Source organism: Myotis yumanensis, unplaced genomic scaffold (genome assembly GCF_028538775.1).
Source record: "Myotis yumanensis isolate MYYU_CA2020_CCGP unplaced genomic scaffold, mMyoYum1.0.hap1 SCAF_7, whole genome shotgun sequence".
Classification (NCBI taxonomy): domain Eukaryota; kingdom Metazoa; phylum Chordata; class Mammalia; order Chiroptera; family Vespertilionidae; genus Myotis; species Myotis yumanensis.
Genome location: NW_027223758.1, coordinates 64,882,726 through 64,905,125, shown reverse-complemented (window position 1 = coordinate 64,905,125; position 22,400 = coordinate 64,882,726).

Here is a 22,400-nt window from a genome sequence, read left to right as displayed (position 1 = left end):
TTTATTGTTTGCGTCTAAAAAACAATAATCTGACATCTATAATCAGAACATGTATGTATGTATGTTTATGGATATGTGTATTCATTCATGTGTATGTATATTTATGTATGCATGTGTTTGTGTGGGTGCAAATACTTGAGTGTTTACAGATAGGGAGAGTCACTGGCTATATTCTTTTTTAATTTTTTTTAAATCTCACCCAAGGATATGTTTTTATTGATTTTAGAGAGGGAGGAAGGGAGAGAGAGAGAGAGAGAGACAAAGAGAGACAGAAACATCAATGTAAGAGGGAAAATCAATTCATTGCCTCCCATATGTGCCCCAACCAGGGAGGTTTCCTCACAGGGCAGGGTATGTTGGAGGTGAAAGAAGGCAGCAGGTACGGCTGTGTGGAGACGCTGCTGAAGCACACACAGGATCCGTGCTCAGCCTCAGAGGTCAGTCACAGCCCAAGTCGGGGTGGGGGGAGGCAATAAAAGGGTAGAAAGTGAGCAGGGAGAAGGGCTGAGTTAAAAAGTGTCTCGGACTACCCTTTGTCCTTGCAGGCTTTGCTCTTCCTCTTGTCCCAGGCTCTCTTGACTGGAGTGTGGCTTAATTATTGATGTTGAGAAGTGAGTTAACTTCTTCGTTATAGATAAATTCCAATTCATAAATGCAGGAGGGCACAGCCGGCGTGGCTCCATGGGGGAAAATATTCCATGCCAATGGAAACAAAACAAAAAAAGCTGGGGTAGCGATATTTATATCTGACAAAATAGACTTCAAAACATAGGCCATAAAAGAGGCAAAGATCGCCATATAGTACTAAAGGGATTGATCCAACAAGAGGATATAACTCTTGTAAATATATATATATATATATATATATATATATCTCCAATAGGCACACCTAAATATATATAGAAAATCTTGGTGGACAGATAGCAATACAGTCATAGTTGGGGATTTTAACAGTTCACTGTCATCAATGTATAGATCTTCCAGGCCAAAAAAATCAACAAGGCAACAGCGACCTTAAATGACACACTGCATCAGATGGATTTAACTGGTATTTACAGAACATTTAATCTCAAAGCAGCAGAATATACATTCTTCTCAAGTGCACATAAAACATTCTCAAAGGCAGACCGCGTGTTAGGACACAGGTTAAGTATTAACAAATTCAAGAAGATTGAACTCATATCAAGCATCTTCTCTGACCACAATGTTATAAAGCTAGGAATCAACTACAATAAAAAACTGAAAAACATTCAAACACATGAGGGCAAAATAGAATGTTATTAAACAACAAATGGGTTAACCATGTGCTCAAGGAAGAAATAAAAATTACCTGGAAACAACTGAAAATGAACAGACAACAACCTCAAATCTATGGGACACAGCGAGAGTAGTCCTGAGAGGGAAGTTCATAGCATTACAGGCCTACCTCAAGAAGCAACAAAAATCTCAAACAATCTAACCCTATACCTGAAAGAACTAGAAAAATAAAAATAAACAATGCCCAGAATAAGTACAAGGAAGGAAATAATAAAGATTAAAAGTCTGGAAAAAAAACCTCTGTATCTATGGTCACCTAATTTTTCCCCCCTTTTATTGAATTTATTGGGGTGACACTGGTTAACAAAATTATACAGGTTTCAGATACACAGTTGTACAACACATCATCTGTATACCATTATGTGGTCGCCACCCCAAGTCAAGTCTCTGTCCATCACCATTTATTCTCACTTTGTCCCTCCCTACCCCACCGCCACCCCCCAGCAATCACCACACTATTACCAGTGTCCATGAGTTTCTCTCTCTTTTTTTCCTTTTTTGCTCAATTCCTCCACCCTTTCCAATAGCTGTCGGCCTGCTCTCTGTGTGACCACCTAATTTTTAACAAAAGTGCCAAGTCTGTTCACTGGGGAAAGAACAATCTGTTCAACAAATGGTGCTGGGACAACTGGATAGCCTCATGCAAAACAATGCAGTGGGACCCTTACATCATGCCATATGAGTTAACTATAAATGGATCAAAGACCTCAATGTAAGTGCCCAAACTATAAAACCCTTAGAAGAAAACATAGAAGTAAATCTTCATGACCTTAGATTTGGCAATAGATTTTTAAATATAAAACCAACAGTAGAAAATAATAGCAACAAAAGAAAAAAATAGATAAATTTGGACTTCATTAAAATTAAAAATATTTGTGCTTCAAGGGACACTCTCAAGAAAGTGAAAACACAACCCACAGAATGGGACAAAATATTTGCAAATCATGTATCCGATAAAGGAATTGTATGTAGACTATATAAAAACACAACTCAATAACAAAGAGACAAATCACACAATTCAGAAATGGACAAAGAATCTGAGTAAATATTTCTCCACAGAAGATGTACAAATGGCCCAACAGCACATGAATAGATGTCCAACATCATTAGTTTTCAGGGAAATGAAAATCAATACCACAATGAGATACCACTTCACACTAGAAGAGCTCTAATCTAAAAGCCAGATAATAGCCATTGTTGGCAAAGATGTGGAGAAATTGGAACCCTCATATACTGCTGATGAGAATGTCAAATGGGGCAGCCACTTTGGAAAACAGTCTGGCAGTTTAACAAAAAGTTAAGTCAAAGGGTTAAACATCGACTTACCGTTTGACTCAGCAATTCCATTTTCAAGAGACTTGAAATATGTTCACATAAAAACTTCTACACAAACGCTCATGGCAGCATTATTCATAGTAGCCAAATGGTAAAAACAATTTACATGCCAACTGAACGATGGATGGACAAAGAAGATGTGGAATGGGATTTTATTTGACCATGAAAAAGAAGGAAGTACTGATGCATTCTATTACATGATTGAACTTTGAAAATATATCAAGTGAAAGAAGCTAATCACAAAAGACCATATATTATATGATTCTTTATATGAAATGTCCAAAATTGGTAAATATATAGAGAAAGAAAGTAGATTAGTTATTGCATAGGGGCTGGGGGATGATAGATGGGGAGGAGGGTAGGTAATAGCTAAAGGGTGCGGGGTTTCTTTTTGAGGAGTTGAAAATGTTCTGCAATTGAATGTGGTGAGTGGTGCACAACTTTGTGAATATACTAAAAAGTACTAAATTTTATACTTTAAATTAGTGAATTGTGTGATACATGACTTTAACCGTTTGAGTCCCAAGCAGCGCGATCGTGCTGCTTGGTATTTCTCGACATAAAATAAAACAAGCGCTATCACACTGTTTGGGTCTTTTCGTACTCATTTAGAGAAAGCGCGGTTGCGCTGTTTGGGATTCTTCGACAGTGTTTTTTCAATACCCCCTGGGACTCAAACGAATCATATGTTTTCTCGATTGCGCTGCTGAGATTTTATGTCGAGAAAACATACATGGGTCTTTGACACTTTATTTTTATGGGAACAGTTTCATTGAATTAACGGTTAATTCTTCAATGAAACTGTTCCCATAAAAATAAAGTGTCAAAGACCCATGTGAGGAAAACAATAATAACAAAAGTAAACTAAAGACATAAAAAAAGGCCTCAATAAGCAGTGCTTTTCCTGGAAAAGGAGAGAATATTTTGAAGATAGCAATTTCTCTTAAATCGATCTACAAATTCACTTCAACCACATTCAAAATTCTAATAGAATTTTTTAGAATTTAAAAAATTGATTCTAGGAGGGAATCGAAGATGGCGGCATAGGTAAACACCGGAGACTGCCGCCGTGGACAACCACTTCAAAAATACAACTAAAAGTCAGAGCGGACATCAACCAGAACCACGGGAAGGCTGGCTGAGGAGAGTCTCTTCAACTAGAAGCAAAAACAACAGCATTCGGACGCTCAGCGGAGGCGCAGTGTGGAAAATTTAAAGGTACGGCGGTGCGGTGGTGAGGGTGCGCGCGCAAAGCGGGCTGGCGGCTGAGGGCGCGATTGTCGTTTTCAATCAGGAGCGAGTCTCAGACTCTGGGCTACAGATCCGGGCGAGTCTCTAGGGACCCAGACTCAAACGGGAGAAGCGGGACTGTCTGGCTACAGCCCCTCCGAGGTTTGCAGCGATTGCTGGGACAGAGAGGCAGAGCCCCTGGGGACGGACTGAGAGCGGCCATAGCTGCTCCCTCCCCCCGCCCTGTTGAGCCCGCCCCGCCCAAACCCTGCGCACAGCCATTTGCCGATCGCCTCAGGCAAGGGCTGGACTAGCGCTTCCCCTGAGGACTGAAGTTTTCCCACAGCTGATTTCCACAGCCAGTCGGCCTGGTGGTCAAATCCCTCTAGTGTTAACTACAACAATTAAGGCTTGGCTAGAACAAGTCTGCGCACAGAGACCACAAGGGGGTGCACCAAGAAAGCATAAAAGATGCGGAGACAAAAAATCATGACAGAAATGGAGGATATGGAGCTAAGAATCGCAATTTTGAGGGCTTGCCATAAATTTGTGCAGAGCCTCACGAAAACTAATGAGACCCTCGATGCTACGATAAAGAAATTAGAAAGTAAGCATACACGGACTGAAATAAAGAATATTATACCCAATAGCAGACCAGAGGAGCACAAGAATCAAACCAAAGATTCGACAAAAAACACCCAATTGGAAAAGCAAAATGAAAAAAGAATCCGAAAGTGTGAAGATAGTGTAAGGAGCCTCTGGGACAGCTTTAAGCGGTCTAATATCAGAGTCATTGGAGTGCCAGAAGATGAGAGACAGCAAGATATTGAAAACCTATTTCAAGAAATAATGGCAGAAAACTTCCCCCACCTGGAGAAAGAAATGGACTTACAGGTCCAAGAAGCGCAGAGAACCCCAAACAAAAGGAATCCAAAGAGGACCACACCAAGACACATCATCATTAAAATGCCAAGAGCAAAAGACAAAGAGAAAATCTTAAAAGCAGCAAGAGAAAGAGGCTCAATTACCTACAAGGGAATACCCATACGACTGTCAGCTGATTTCTCAACAGAAACTTTGCAGGCCAGAAGGGAATGGCAAGAAATATTCAAAGTGCTGAATACCAAGAACCTACAACCAAGATTACTTTATCCAGCAAAGCTATCATTCAGAATTGAAGGTCAGATAAAGAGCTTCACAGATAAGGAAAAGCTAAAGGAGTTCATCACCGCCAAACCAGTATTATATGAAATGCTGAAAGGTATCCTTTAAGAAGAGGAAGAAGAAGAAAAAGGTAAAGATACAAACTATGAACAACAAACATGCATCTATCAACAAATGAATCTAAGAATCAAGTGAATAAATAACCTGATGTACAGAATGAACTGGTGACTATAATGAATCAGGGACATAGAAAGGGAATGGACTGACTATTCTTGGGGGAAAAGGGGTGTGGGAGATGCGGGAAGTGACTGGACAAAAATCATGCACCTATGGATGAACTCAGTGGGTGGGGAGTGAGGGGGGAGGGTGGGGTGGGAGCTGGAAGGAGGGGAGTTATGGGGGGAAAAAAGAGGAACAAATGTAATAATCTGAACAATAAAGATTTATAAAAAAAAAAAAATTGATTCTAAATGTGAACAAAAGGAATAAATGTTGGAAAAGGGCCTAGTCAGTGGTTCTCAACCTTCTGGCCCTTTAAATACCGTTCCTCCGGGACTGAGCGTGGCCATAACTGCTCCCTCCGCCCGCCCTGTTGATCCCGCCCCGCCCAAAGCCTGCGCACAGCCATTTGCCGATCGCCTCAGGCAAAGGCTGGATTAGCACCTCCCCAGAAGGCAGACGTTTTCCATACAGCTGATTCCTATAGCCAGTCGGCCTGGGGGTCAAATCCCTCTAGTGTTAACTACAACAATTAAGGCTTGGCTAGAACAAGACTGCGCACAGAGACCACAAGGGGGTGCACCAAGAAAGCATAAAAGATGCGGAGACAAAAAAACATGACAGAAATGGAGGATATGGAGCTAAGAATCGCAATTTTGAGGGCTTGCCATAAATTTGTGCAGAGCCTCACGAAAACTAATGAGACCCTCGATGCTACGATAAAGAAATTAGAAAGTAAGCATACACGGACTGAAATAAAGAATATTATACCCAATAGCAGACCAGAGGAGCACAAGAATCAAACCAAAGATTCGACAAAAAACACCCAATTGGAAAAGCAAAATGAAAAAAGAATCCGAAAGTGTGAAGATAGTGTAAGGAGCCTCTGGGACAGCTTTAAGCGGTCTAATATCAGAGTCATTGGAGTGCCAGAAGATGAGAGACAGCAAGATATTGAAAACCTATTTCAAGAAATAATGGCAGAAAACTTCCCCCACCTGGAGAAAGAAATGGACTTACAGGTCCAAGAAGCGCAGAGAACCCCAAACAAAAGGAATCCAAAGAGGACCACACCAAGACACATCATCATTAAAATGCCAAGAGCAAAAGACAAAGAGAAAATCTTAAAAGCAGCAAGAGAAAGAGGCTCAATTACCTACAAGGGAATACCCATACGACTGTCAGCTGATTTCTCAACAGAAACTTTGCAGGCCAGAAGGGAATGGCAAGAAATATTCAAAGTGCTGAATACCAAGAACCTACAACCAAGATTACTTTATCCAGCAAAGCTATCATTCAGAATTGAAGGTCAGATAAAGAGCTTCACAGATAAGGAAAAGCTAAAGGAGTTCATCACCGCCAAACCAGTATTATATGAAATGCTGAAAGGTATCCTTTAAGAAGAGGAAGAAGAAGAAAAAGGTAAAGATACAAACTATGAACAACAAACATGCATCTATCAACAAATGAATCTAAGAATCAAGTGAATAAATAACCTGATGTACAGAATGAACTGGTGATTATAATAGAATCAGGGACATAGAAAGGGAATAGACTGACTATTCTTGGGGGAAAAAGGGGTGTGGGAGATGCGGGAAGTGACTGGACAAAAATCATGCACCTATGGATGAACACAGTGGGTGGGGAGTGAGGGTGGAGGGTGGGGTGGGAGCTGGAAGGAGGGGAGTTATGGGGGGAAAAAAGAGGAACAAATGTAATAATCTGAACAATAAAGATTTAATTTAAAAAAATAAATAAATAAATAAATAAATACCGTTCCTCATGTTGTGACCCAACCATAAAATTATTTTCGTTGCTACTTTATAACTGTAATGTTGCTACTGTTATGAATCGTAATGTAAATATCTGATATGCAGGATGGTCTTAGGCGACCCCTGTGAAAGGGTCGTTCAACCGCCAAAGGTTGAGAACCGCTGGCTTAGATGTTTTTGAATAAAAAAGAGAAATGGGGATTGTTTGTCTTAACAGATATAATAATTTTTTGAAAGGTCCAGGTGCAGGAAAAGGCAAATAGAAAAAATAAATGAGAACACAGAAACAAGAACCAGCCTCATGCATTCCTGGACCTTTAGTATGATAAAAGTGTCATTTCAAATCAATGAAATGGATTATTTAGTCAACAATATTGAACTCAATGACCAAAATCCCAAAACTTATATTTCTTCCAAAAGAATTAAATATTAAGATGTACAAATAAAACCTTAAAGGAATTGGAGGAAAACATAGGAAACTAATCCTGCAAACTTGGCTTAGGGAAGGCTATTCTCAGCCAGCTGAAAAGCAAAAGTTGGATGGATTTGTCCACATAAAAACTAAAATTTCCACATGGCAAAGGGCCTTTTCAACCAAGTTAAATGTTGAAATGAAAATTAGTTTAATAATTTCAGCATTTGTGAATATTTTAAGATCTGGAATATATAAAGTGGTCTTAAATTCAATAGGAAAAAGATACCCTTCAAATATTATCTTTGCCATCATGAGATTTTTTTTTTTTTTAAAAGAGAGAATTTGGAAGATGTTCAGCAGGCATGTTCTGTTTACTTCGGTACAGAATGTGCAGCTATGGGGCCCATATCTGTGCTCATGACAAGGGAGTCAGTAGAGGAGAATCTCAGCCCTCCGAGGACAGGAGCATTCTTAGATATAACTCTTTCAGATTCTTTTATTTTTTATTTATTTTTTTCTTTTGTTTCTTTTTAAATAAAACATTTCATCTTTTTTTTACTTTCAAATGCAGCTGACATACATTATTTTTATTTATTTATTTTTTAAAATTCTTACATTATTATATTATTTTCAGGTGTACAGCCCAGTGGTTAGACATTACATAACTTAATAAGTGATCATCCCAATAAATCTCACACCCATCTGACACCATATAGTGTTATTATATTATTAATTATATTCTGCTCATAACTATTTGACAGAATACCCTCAACTGATCTGGACTTATGTAGTGGCTAACCTTGATGGAAACTGACTGAAGCCATTTATTTATCTTCATTTTTCCTACTTGGCATGAATATTCATGATTGCGACCAGAGGAATGTTAATGCGTTTGATTATGGGTGCCACCTCAAACCCTGGAAAGAGCTACACAAGATAGAGTATATGCCCCACCATACCTTCCAAAACAAGACATAATCTAAATGCAGAAACCATCCGGCCCCAGCAATCTCAATTCCATCTTCCCAAATGTTGCCAGCCCCTACTTTCCCATGTACTAATGATCTTGAGCAATCTTGCTCATTCTTTTGAGAGCAGCACATAAATCCAATGTCACATTTTACAGACTGTGGATTTTATAATTTAGAGAGAGAGATGAGGGGGAGAGAGAGAGAGGGAGAGAGAGAGAGAGAATGATAAACAAAATGTTAACATGTGGCAAAATGTTAACAATAGGTAACTCTGGGTAAAGAAAAATAAATGGGTATATTTTGGACTATTCTTATTCTTGCAATTTTTCTATGAGTTTGAAATTATTTCTACATAAATGTCCATTATTATATCTTATTATTTCTGCCTGCTCTCACATCTCCCATTTAATCTCAGCTATTGTCTTATTATCATTTATATCTTGTTCCATGGATTCCCAAGTTTTCTAGAATCTTATTGAGATTGCTTCGCAAATGCTTTCTGAAATTTACAGTTTGTTTTTTGCAGGTCATTTAAACAAATATGCTCTTTCCCTGTGAAGGTAGTTCTTTGACAACTTTCTTAATTTCTTCAGTCTACAGCCTCCTCTGATCTTTGCAGAGGCTTCTTCCACCCCCCCCCCCCCCCCCCCCCCGCACCCCCATTTATCACTTAAAGGAGGAGAGAGCTATCTGGGCATGGTGCTTATAGGCACACAGAGTGAACGAGCTCTCCTTCTTCTCTCGCTGCCTCTTCAGAGGAGGGGGACCTGAGCAAAACATTTCTTGCCAACTTCCTTGTGGCCTATAGACTTTACTTCCATTGGGTCTCTGATGTCCCGAGGGTGGGGTCTTCTGATCCTGTAGACTGGCTGTCTAAGGAGTGAGCGCATGCTTGCAGCTTTCAGCAATCTGTAGCACTTCTCTTGCCAGGACAACTATAATCCAAGACGCAAGGCCCCTGTGTCCTGGCTCCCGTGGGTGTATCATTTGCCACTTCTCAGAAGGCTCCTCCACTTGCTGGCTAATGCTGGCGTTGGAGCATGGGCAGAGGGGAGCAGAAAGGGGTGAAATCGCTGTCTGTGGCACAAGTGGCTCTCACACAGAGGCTAGGAGAGGTTCTGATGGGCCATTGAGCAACAGCTCTCATTTGCAACACTGGAAACTTTGCTGTGTTGCACAAGCATTGCCTCTGCAATGTTTGGGAGATTGTGTCATGACTTGCTGGTATTGCTATCAACACTTGCATTAAATTGTGGACTCCCCCCCCCCCCCCTTGCCCCCGCTCCAATACCTAGAAAAAAAGGAAGGAAGCAAGAAAGGAAGGAAGGGGGGGGGGGGCAGGAAGGGAGGGAGGAAAGAAAGGAAGGGAGGGAGAAAGAAAGGGAAGGAAACATGGAAGGAAGGAAGGAAGGAAGGAAGGAAGGAAGGAAGGAAGGAAGGAAGGAAGGAAGGATGGAAGGAAGGAAGGATAGGAGAAAGGGAGGGAGGGAAGGAGGGAGATAAGGAAGGAAAGAAAAGGAGTAGACAGGCTGCTTGGGAACTGAACGATTGGGTGACCAGGTTATGGATCTTTTTAAAAATACTATCTGTCACCAGATTCCTCTCTTTAGGGCCATCCTGCCTCTTCCTTGCTCAAACAGCTTCTGCATTTCCCATCACTTCCAGGGTTAACATGGTGTTCGAGTCTCTTTCTGGTCAGTGATGCAGATTCTAGTTTAATACAGTGGTGGGCAACATTGTAACCCGGCCATTGGAGGGTGGTGACCATCCCCTATAAGGTGGGTGGGAAGAGAAGTGGGCATTGGTCCCGTCCTTCCACTGCAGGAGTATCTTGAATCCTGGTGAAGGAACCATGGGAGTTTTAAAGGTGACCCCTTGGAGGCCAGCGGGTGAGAGAGGGGGCAGAATGAGTGGGCCAATGCGGAATAACCAACACAAGGTGTTTTGCACCCGTATTCATATGGAAGAACAGTCAGGACAGGAGCTGCGGAAAGAAGGAGAGTTGATGCCTATGGAGTGCTGACTCTGCCAGGCGTATGTGTGTGCTTCGCATCATAAATTCCCTCAATGCTTACACGCCCTGCAAATGAGGGCTCTGTGCGACTCTATTTCACAGGGGAGGAAGTTGACGTACAGTCAGTGCTTTGTGAGGTGAGCTCACACCTGAGCAAATGAAGGCACAGAGACATTCAGTGCCTTGCCTGGGGAGATCAGCGAGGACTTGAATCTTGCCTGCATCAGAGCCTGTGCTTCTAATTGCTGCCTTGTTCAGGCCCCACCAGAAGCCAGGGGATCCCCTCCAAACGTTTTTCCCATGGCTGAGATGCCCTCATTCTTACCCTCCACTTCCACTGCCTTGATTGCCCACATTCCTTCCAGATGGACCCCCTCTCACAGGATCCCCTCATCTCTCCGTGCTTCCTACTGGCAGTCCTGAACCGCAGCCCAGGAAACCTGCCACAGCTGCCCCTGGCCTACAGCAGCAAATCGCATTCGTTTTCCTTGTCAGGGTCATGAGTTTTGCCATGTACTTGAACGAGCTGTATGTCATTAGCCTTGTTCTTCAAATCAACCCCTTACTTAAATGTATTTATTTAAAAGGAAATATCATAGCTCTCCTGTAAATGGAAAACCAGTTCTTTTCAAACAGACCTTACAATACATAGAAAATCATTAAAATTTAAAAGACTCATCCAAGTATCACCTATAATCAAAAACTGTTCTTCCTAGCACCATTTGAAAGCACACAGTTATTTGCAACTCTTTATGCGCAAATCTAAAGAGAAGATTTGTTTGTGTTGACTGACACAGTGAAGTTTTGTTTTGTTTTCAGGTCAAATCCTTTTCCCTTTTCCCTTATTGTTTTAATCTTTGGTTTCACGCTTATTAACTTTTCCCTTACCACCAAGATTACATAAGTATTCACTGAAATAGGCTTTTACGGTTTCGTTTTTCATTTGAATCTTTAACCCATCTAGAATAAGAAATAGGAGTCTGGCTTTGTCTCATTTCAAGGGGTTGGCCATTTGCCCAAACTGTTTATGAGAAAACATGCTTTCCCCACTAATCTGAAAGGTCATCTTTTCACATATTAAATATTTATATAATTTCAGGTTCACATTTAGATTTTCTATTCTTTGCCATTCCGTGTTTGCATTAGGAATTCAATGTTTAAAAGATTTTACCTTTTCTATCTGATCATCTCATTTCCCCGCCCACCTGTTTTGCTTTTCCAATATTTCTTGCTGGAAAATGGACATTTTTGACACTATTATGTCTTTCTCTGCAGGGACATGTCGGATCTCTCCTTTGACTTCAGAATTTGTATTTCTCAGGTCAGAGTTGCAGCCTCCTGTCCTGTGTGTGTGTTTCCTTGCTTGGTTTATTCCTAACTTCTTATTGAATTGTGAATGAGATCTTTTTTTCCAATATATTTTGCTGTAGTTATTTTGGGGCCTTTGGCAAGCCACAAGGTTTTGTATATTTATTTTGTAACTGGCCACTACACTGAGTTTTCTTTTCAGTTGGAAGAGCGTTTTCACCCTGTGGCTTCCTTGGGATGTTTGGCCCGGTCCCCTCTGAAGCAGTCGCCCAGCAGCCCAGGCCGACTCCGTGGCTGTCGCAGGGGCTGGTTGGCCCTCAGCTCCGGCTTGAGGAAGAGGCACTTTCCCTGCAGGAACATCCAGGGGTCCATCTCCAAGCAAAATATTTTTCCCATGAAGGAGCTTCTTTTACGTCAGCTGGTATTTTGGTCAGGAATTACAGAATGTACTTCACAACAAATTCAAAACACACTTCTTAAAACCAGGCCTTTCCCAACAAGATCAGCAACAAATGTGTTACTTTTCTCACACCTTGGACATGTAGGAAAATGTGTACTCAGGGAGCTGGCTGGGCGCCGGCCTGGGGAAGGTGCCAGGCTGCATGAATGCTCCAGGGTAGGGGCCTGACTTGTTCTTGTTTGCTGGGCTCTGAATAGCTGCTAAGAGTCCCTCCCAACACCGCAGGGTGCTGGGTCCTCCAAGCGCAGGCCAGGCCGGGAGCGGCAGCCTCCTGCAGAGGAGCGGGAGGCGGCAGTACAGGGGGCGCCCGGGTTTACCACCTGGGTGCACGGCTGTGTTTGTCCCCAGCATTTCCCATCTGCCTCCCGGGATGAAGAAGAACTGGGGTTTCACATGTTTAAAGTAATTTGCTCCAGGTTCATAGTCATTCAGGACAGAGCCTGGGTTTGAGCCCAGTTTAAATCAGCGAGTCTCAAACATTTTGGCCTCAGGATCCCTTTACATTCTTAATCAATTCATTAAAAGTTATTGAGGACTTTGATGAGCTTTTATTTGAAACTAGAGACCCAAAGCACGAAATTCGTGCAAGAGCAGGACTTCCTTCCCCTGGCTGCTGGCACTGGCTTCCCTCGGGGACCCAGGACCCAGGCTTCCGGTCCACCTGCCGCAGCCTACGGGCCGGTAGCCTGGGCCTCCCTCTTCGGGGTGATCATGGTGTGATGGCCGGGCCCCTCGCCAATCGCATCACACCCGCCTTGGCTGGCCTGGCGCCAGTGGGTGTCATAGCGTGGTCCCAGATGGTCATCTAGATGGTCGTTCTGCTGTTTGGCCAATCAATCGATTTGCATATTACACTTTTATTACATAGGATTAGAGCTGACAGGCTTTTATAAAAAATTCTCACCCGAGGATATGTTTTTATTGTTTTGAAAGAGAGCAAGGGAGAGAGAGAAACATTGATTTGGTTGCCTCTCATATGTGCCCCGACGAAGGACTGAACCTGCAATATAGGTATGTGCTCTGACCAGGAATCAAACCCACAGCCTATTGGTGTACTGGGCGATGCTCCAACTGACTAAGCCACCTGGCCAGGGTATAGAACTGAGAGACTTTTAAAGCACAAGAATACCCAGCCCACATCTCCTGGGCTGTCAGAGCTACGATGCCATGACACATCGCTCCTGAAGATGCTCTGTACTCACATGAGAGGACACAACAGGGGAATAACCTCTTAGCATTATCATGAAAGTGATTTTCACCTTGCAAACCCCCTGGGAGGGTCTTGGGCCCCGGGGCTCTCTGGATTACACTTTGAGAACCATGACTCTAAACTGCTGAGAGCTAGGCCTTTGTGAGCACAAATCAAGGTGACTTGTTTCTGGCCTGGAAGAACGGGTCCAGATGAACTAATTGTGATATAGAAATGGGTGGAGGATGGAGAAGACGGTGGTGGGGACGACAGGAACTAATCCCCCTTTGCTGGGTGGCTCCTGTCAGCACCTCCAGCAACCCCATGACGGAGAATGAGCACATTAAGCTACAAGACCCACCAGCACCACCACGGCCCACGGAGGCTGAGCAGAACGAAGTGGCTTGCCTGAGGTCATGCAGAAAGTGAATGGGTTCAGGAGCAGAAAGACTGGCCAGACAGAGGGACCTGCTGAAATGACCGTCAATGACCTTCCCAGGCTTGCTGGCCCAGGGGAGGTCCTCACCTGATGTCTTGGCCTGATGCTTGGTTGACTGAGCAGGGACTATGGGACCCAGCTTGTTCCAGCACCTTCTTCCACTATCACTGCGCCTCTAAGTGCCTGCTCTGCATGATGCAGGCTAATCCAGGGGGCAGATGTGAACTGATGGTTGGACGGATATCCAGGCCCAGGCTGGGTGAAGTCCTGTACTAGCAGTGCAGACTCACTCTTTCCTCTGGCTTTTGAAGGCGGGCCTCTGCAAGCTCCCATCCAGTTTCCCCCATCGCAGCGCTTGCCCCTTCCACACACATGGCCTTTCTTCCTGCTGCTGCCTCAGCTAGAGTTGCCCTGCCAGCCCCTTCCTCAACTCCCCAGTTCCCCCAGCTCCTCAGAGACACACACAAACCTGCATGCTCTCTGGCCCCAGCCCTGGCCAGGGCCAGTGGGACCTGGAATTAACTTGTCTTCTCCATGTTGTCCCTACTCAGCTCTGGGCACGGCCACAGCTGTCCCTGCCCAGCACCTTGGCCCAGCCATGCTGGCTGGCTCCTTCAACCATACCCCTTTCTCTACCCCACCTGCTTCCCTGCCAACCCAGAGCCAAGTCAGGCTCTGCTCCTCCTCTCCTGTTCTCTCGCTGCTGCTTCACGTGGGGTCATGATTCACTGTCCCACAAGGCTGAATTTCCCACTGGCTAGACCAAGGGTGGGGAACGTCCCGCGAAATCATTTGGTCTGGCCCTGCCAAGGCATTAAGGGTGAGTTAATTAAATGTTTGACCACATATAACAGGCTAATTTTTAAGTTGATAATTTTGTATGGCTCTTGAATGATGTTATAAATATCCAAATGGTCCTTGGCAGAAAAAAGGTTCCCCAGCCCTGAGCTAGACTCCAGCCTTGCCCGCCCTCAACTCCCCCTGCCTACTGGCCAACACAGGTAAGGCATAGGCCCTGTCCTCGGGGAAGGCAGTTTAGCTGGGGAGGACAGATCCCCCAAGAGCAAATGGGACAGCACATGCAAGGCCAAGAGCATGGGCCGGGGGCACCAGGGAGGCTTTGGAGGGAGCCTGGATGTGGGTAATGGGGAGGAGGAGATACCACCACGGAGAATGAGCACATTAAGCTACTTCATTTCTTTGACCCTCAGCCTCACCATCTGTAAAATGGGAGTGATAAAACCTACCACACAAGGGACCTATGGGGTGCTTCTGTTGCCCAAAGACACCCTGGCTGTCTCTGGCTTTCACCGCCCCACGGCCCTTTGCCAGCCACAGCCGTAAAGGTCGCTTGTGAGAGGGAGCACCCCCGTCCTACGCAGACAGCCACCAGCTGCCTGGTGAACTGCTCACGTGCTTATGCATCTGGCGGCTGGAAGCTCACAGTCGCAGCTGCAAGCAGCCTCTTTCTTCTTAGCTTTCAGTCACTAACTCTCTGGCTTTGTCCTCCCTTCCCCCGCTGGCAGGAAAGTTATGAATGGAATGTACGAATTCCAGCCCACTTGCGCACTCAAGAATGCGGCCTCCCTGACCTTCCTCGGGGGCGGGGCGCTCCCCTCCGAGCCCTCAGCCCGCGGTTAGGTCTTGGCACCTGGCATCGCGGGCACCCAGAGCCACTCAGCCTGCCACCTGCAGCTGGAGAGTCAGAGGGCAGGCCTGGGAGGACAGCGGAGCGGCCAGGGCACAGGCACCCACCAGGAGAGCAGGAAGGCGCACAGGCACACACGGCGGGATGTGCATAGGCACTCACACACACAGAGCAGGGTGCACCCACACAGCCTGTGTACACTCCCACTGCACGGAGCCACTGCAGGTGGGATACCTACAAGGGTGCGCACACATCCATACCGTGCTCTTCACAAATACACGTAACCAGGGTCTGCACGCACAGAGACATTGACACACCAGATGCTTGCACACTTGTGCACGCCTCCCTGCACACACACATTGCAGTGCTGTGTGCATACATACAGCAGGTCTTGCACACACCTCAAAGGAGCATGGATGTCCATCGCATATGTGCACAGACACCCCCCTACATACACTTCGAGGGAAGACTTGGGTGAACAGCTTCATTCTCCTCAGTGGACAGGCGGAAGGCAGAGAACCATGAAGTCTTGGGCACCGGAAGCCACCCGCGGCCCCCGGGGCTGGCCGCCCCCCCCTGCCCTGTTGGCCTTTCTCTTGGAATGGAGGGCCTCCGGGGAAAAGCTGCACAAGGCGATGCTGGGGGTATAAGGTGCTCCTTTCTCAATGGCTTGTGCTAACTCAGGTCCTGGTGTTTGTGTTAAACCAGGCATGAGGGCTTAAGCCTGCTTGGTTCTCAACCTTCCTAATGCCCCGAACCTTTAATACAGTTCCTCACGTTTTGCTGACCCCCAATTTCATTGTTACTAATTGAACATAATTAAAGCATAGTGATTAATCACAAAAACAATATGTAATTGTATATGTGTTTTCTGATGGTCTTAGGCGACCCCTGTGAAAGGGTCGTTTGATCCCCAAAGGGTAGCGACCCACAGGTTGAGAACCGCTGGCTTAAGGAGTGGGAGCTGTTGGAGAACTGGAGGGTTAATAGGGGCCCCTAAGGCTGACCCTACCCCAGCTCCTTGCTGCTTTGTCTGCCAGCCAGCCCTTGTGTCCATGCCAGCTCCAGCACCTCCATGGGCGTGCTCCCACCGGACACTGGGTTCTCCCATGGGATACAGGGTAAACAAACCTCCCACCCCGTGGGAACCGGGCATCCTGCCAACCTCTCCTCCATCCACTTCTTGATTCATCCACCCAGGAATTATTGTGAATGTTAGTGACATGCCACACACCACAGGGACACCAGTCAGTCAGGACACCGCAGCCCCTGTCCCCACCCCATGCAAACTTCCAGCCTGCGGATACACGTTGTTTGACCTTGTTATGATTTTAAAACTTCTCATTTTCTGTAAAAATCTAGATTTCTGTCTTTTCTTAAAAATGGGAGCCTCTGATATCGCCTTTCCCAACTACGCCTCCTGACTGACCTGGGCATGCACCTTGCTGCTGCTCCTGCCTTTCTCTCTCCCTCCTGCTGTTGGGACATGGCCGGGCCCTTCCCAGGAGGCTTTTGTGTTCACCCCTCCCCCTCCCCCGGATGTTTGTGGCAGGTCCCACCTGCCACCTCCAGGGGGCTGCCCCCAGCCCAGGTAGGGATGGCAGGGACAGCCCTGGTAGAGCTGGAGGCACTGGATTAAGTCCCCTGATTCAGAGCTCTGGGCATATGTGTGTTTAAGTGGGAGGGAGGCAGGGTAAGGTCAGTTGGAATCAAGAGGTGCACAAACCTTGGGCTCTTCATAAAGGCACGTGGCTTTGAAACATGGCAGATGCTGACCTCAGGGGACCCCACTGTCCACTTTTATCCATCGTGCCCTCTGAGGAAGACACTGTGCGATTGAGAACTGCCCCACAGGCTTCACTACTACGTCTGTGTGTGAGTGGGGCGTGGCGGGGGTCCCTTTCCAGAGCGCTCAAACAGGACGGGATCCTGGGTCACCTCTCCGTTTTTAGACATGCCTTTGATTACACATTCCAGCATTTCTAACTGCATTTTTGCGTTGTCCTTTGTTTTCATAATGGCATCCAACCGCTGGTTGAGTCCAGAGCCCAAGTGAGTGGCCCCAGACATTCTTCCTCAGCCCCCCTAGCCATTGCTATCTCACTCGTTTCACTTGGTTTAGGAGAGATACACGCCTGCACCAGTGCCTGCACTTCTAGTCCTCTTGCCGCTCTTTAGTTCTCATGATAATGATAACAAAGTGCACCAAATGCAACTGCACAGCCGTTGTTCCCACTGCCAGGGTGAGGCTGCCGGATGGGTCTGCTAGCCCCCTGCGATGTGGCCACGGAAGACCCCGTCCTAGGATCCTGCTTTTCAGGGGGGGTTTGTCCTTTCTTCTCAACACGTGGAGTCTGGGATCTCAATACCCCAGGGTGACAGGCCACCCTTTGAGAGAGTACCTGCCAGTGAAGTGTGGCAGTCCTGGCCTCCACAGCTGCCTGTGCGTTCTCTCCCCTCCCCCTTCCCAAAGATGCTGGGTGGATGGTGCGCACCCACAGTCACCTGGACCTGCATCTGGTCTCCAAATGTCCTTGACCCTAGGGCAGGGGCCAGGAAGAATGTCCAGGCTCAAGCCAACTCCTTCTAAATACACGGAGATGGGCACAGACCCAGAAAAAGGCTGAGTCCTGAGCTGACTGGGATTTTGGTTATGTGAACATAGGAAGTGGAGAGAGATTCATTCGAGCAATGAATTCCATTTAAAACGACCTGCACACCAATAAATACATAGATAAATAAATAAGGGGGGAAAAGCTTCTGAAATTTGATTATTCAGTCATGAGGCTGAGCATAGTTAATAGACAATTGAGTAATTTCTACTTTTTACACATGTGTTTTTCCATCTCTGGCATTCTATAATAAAAGTTTGCAATAGTTAAAAGAAGCAAAATAAAAGAAATAAAGAAAATGACCTGTATAGTCTATAATTCATCCTGACGGCATGGAATTTAATCTCTAACTTTAAAATGTGATTATCTTTTAGCTGATTTATTTATTTATTTTGCTTTACTCTTATGTTTCACATCTAATTTTGACTTCAGTGCCACCCCCTAAGGAACCCATATTTGGGGGAGTTCAGCTTGGGGGGCGGGGAGGGTGAAGGGGTGGAGAGTCTGCCCTGCCCTAGAGGGACCATGGGCTCTGGTCTTCCCAGGCCCCTTCTCCTGGGCTGTGCCTGGAGCCACTCTCTGAGATTCTGGGGTGGAGTGGCCCAGGCTGGGCCAGGCAGGAGTGAGGGAGGAGGAGGTGGCCCCGTGTTCAATAGAGGCTGAAGGGAGAGCTCAGACATTTGGGGGCCTTGATCTTGGCAGGAAAGTCTCCATGGATCCCCTCGCCTGCCCTGTCAAAGGCCAGTTACTCAAGAGGCAGCAGAAAGTCCTGGATGTACTGAATTGTGTGCTGGCCTCTGGGCTCATGTAACCCCACTCTCCATTGTGCAATGGGATGAAAGGGCCACCAGGGAGGGAAGGCACACACAAGGGCTTTGCATCATCTATACGTGGAACTGGGTCAATCAATTATACACACTTGGCACGGAGAGGGAGAGAGACAGCAAAACTGGTTCTCACTGTGCAGGCGATGTGTGCCCTGGGAGCCCAGGAGAAGAGGAGTGAGGAGGATGCCGGGTGCCTGCTAAGAGCTGAAGTGCCCCGTAAATGCTCCGCTCTTATTAACAGCTCCGTAGCCAGCACAGAAACCTGGCAGCTCTCACCCCCGTACTTGGTCTCCGCAGTGGTACCTCTGTACCAGTGTGTAAAAATAGGCATGGCTCACACCAGGTCCTCACCACTGAGCGACATAACCAGCCATCTGACCCAGGCACAGAGGGACACTCAACTGTGTTGATTTAGCTAGGCTAGACGTTCCCAATGTATGGAACGTATTAAGATGTTTCCTGTGGGACTTCAGCCCAACTTGTGTTTGGCTCTGTCCTGGTCTTGAAACGTGACTCTGGGCCACTGCCATCCTGCCAGGGGTTTCCAGCAGAACCCGACCCGCGTTCCTCTGCTGCACTCCGCTGCCCCCCTCTGGTCAGGCTGCGAGGACACCGCAGGTTCTGAGCACTGGTTTGCAGACCAGGAGACAGGAGGTGTCAAGCAGCCCTGACCCCAGGAGTGCCCTAGGAGGAGACGTTTGATCTGTCTTGGAGACAAGCTCTTCCTCCCCCTAGGGCAGTGATGGCGAACCTTTTGAGCTGGGCGTGTCAGCAATTTGAAAAACCCTAACTTAACTCTGGTGCCGTGTCACATATAGAAATGTTTTTGATATTTGCAACCATAGTAAAACAAAGATTTATACTTTTGATTTTTTAATATATATTTAAATGCCATTTAACAAAGAAAAATCAACCAAAAAAATGAGTTCGCGTGTCATAGGTTCGCCATCACTGCCCTAGGGGATGGCGCTGGATATGTCATTTACCGAACCAACCATTGAAATTTCTATGCGATTCTTCAGGGGCCTTGCAGATGCTCATGGACATTATGTAGGAAGAGGGCACATACTTCCCTGACCTCTGGATGAGGTGGGGAGGGCCAGGCCAACCTTGGGCAAGCCTTTCACCTGCGGAGAAAGCACACAGCCTGCCCTCTTTTCTTTGGTCTCTTTCTGTCTTTCTTATTCACAAGAGTCAATAGATCTGGGTGCTGGTCCCTAGTTTGTCATGCACTGTGAGACCTCAGCCAGGAGGCATTCCTCCTACGGCCTCAGTTTCTCTCTCCATAAAATGGAGCTCTTGTTCTGGGAGGCCGTTATATTCCTCCAGCTCTGACATCGCTTCGGATGCTGAGATTCAGAACAAATAAAAACCTTCCTAGCCCCCAAGAAAAGATGCACTCATGGGCCCCTTTCCCTGTGTAAAGGCTGGGGCAAGATAACGGGGCAGGAGTGCTCCAGGCCTCCATTTCTTCTTGATACTTTTATATTTTAAAAAATGTAGGTATCCTAGTAGATTTTTCCAGTTATGAAAGTACTATGAACACATAAAACAACACTGCACTTTCCAGCAATCAAGGAACTGAAAATGTAAATGACCACATATGGCATTTCTCACTCACCAGAGTGGCAAAAATGCAGAAGTCTGTGAATGACTAGTGTTGCCGAGGGTGTAGGAAAAGAGGCAATTAGACATCCCGTGCCCTGTTCTGAGCAATTGCATGTCTACGAATCTGCCCTACAGAAGGACTTGCTCAAGGATGCTGGCATGTGGTCCAAAATGCCCACTGGGGCATTCTTTGTAAGAGCAGAAATGGGAAATGAGCTGGATTCTGTCCACAGAGGGGGAGCTGGCTCACGATGCAGAAGTAAGCAGATGACTCACGCCAGCTGTGTCCATGCTCCACTGCAATATGACTACAGCCCCGCACAGCACGAGCTGGGGCCTGTTTTTCACCCTTAAAGGCCGGCCTGTGACACACACAACATGTGGGAGTGGCCTTGTGCCAGACCCTCACAGCTTCTGCCGTCACGCTGAGCCTTACATGTTATAGCAAAGACTGGTCCAGCCTGCTAAGGGGGGTGGGGGTGGGGTCCCCATGGAGGGCACCTCGCCCTAGTGGACAACCAGCACTGCTGGATGTGAGCAAGGTCTTCCTGGGCCTCCCGGGCCTTAGATAAGCCATCTGATGACTATTGCCACATGCGTGATCATTGCTGAAACCAGCGGAAGGCGCACCCAGGCTGGCAGCCCTCAGCACCATGAGAAATAACAAATCTTTGTAGTTTTCAGTCTCTAAAGTTTTGGATGATATGATGTTAATTTATGTGTCAATTTGGCTACACTATGATACCCAGTTTGGGGTCAAATACCAGTCTAGATAGGTAGTTTTAGATGAGATTAACATGTAAATTGATAGACTTTGAATAAAGCAGATGACCCTCCATAATACGTGTGGGCCTCACCCATTCTGCTGAAGGCTTTCAGACACAAGACTCAGGAGAGGAAGGAATTCTGCTTCAGACTCTGCAAATCAACTCTTCCCTGGGCCTCTGCCCTGCCAGCAGGCCCTGAAAATTTCAGACTTGTCAGTCCCTACAATTGCATGAGCCAACACCTTGAGATAAATCTCTCCATATAGTTACACATCCTATTGGTTCTGTTTCTCTGGAGAACTCTGACTAATAGATAATTTGTTATATAGCCGAAAATAATTAATACAAATGTCATGCAGCCATTAAAAATCGAGGCAGACATGTATGTACTGCTATGGAAATAGTTTTGTGATAGATTAAGGGGAAAAACATAAAGACAGTTGTAGAATAATATGCATGTCTTAAAAGAACCTTGTATATGTTATTCTCATAAATGTGTATACAGCATGTAGGAAATGCGTTAAGTAACTTCACTATACCTTGCAGTGCGTCCTCTGCTGAGGTGGTAGTAACGAAGGGAAGCTTTCGGTTTTCCACGAACTGCTACACTCTCTGGATCTGTTAGGCTGAGTGTGGATTCAAATATGGCTTTCATGATAAGACCTCCGTTGGTTCAGGTCTGGGGACATCAGCTCAGTGTGGGGTATAGAGCACAGATATGTGGCAGGTTTGGGTTCATATACTGCTTGCCACCAACTGCTCTGGGACAAGGAGTGCTGAGCTCCAGTCTGGGCCTCAGTCTGTGCTTCTGAAGTGAGGCCAATGACACCCACCCCAGAGGACTGTGGTGAGGCTGTGTCCATGAAAGGCACTTGGCACGCACCCACCATAGGGCGTGACTTTCATTTTTTTCATGAATATTCTCCATCAAAACCCCAGTGCCAGGCAGTGAGAGCCACAGAGTGATGGGTCCAGAGTCTGTGAATTCAGGTCTAGCTTCTTCACTGACCACGTGGTGGCTCAGGCCAGCAAGTCCTTTCTCTGTCCCCGCCCTGTTCGTGTGGACAGGGGGTGAGGCTAAATGAGGAGGTTATAAGAGTGGAAC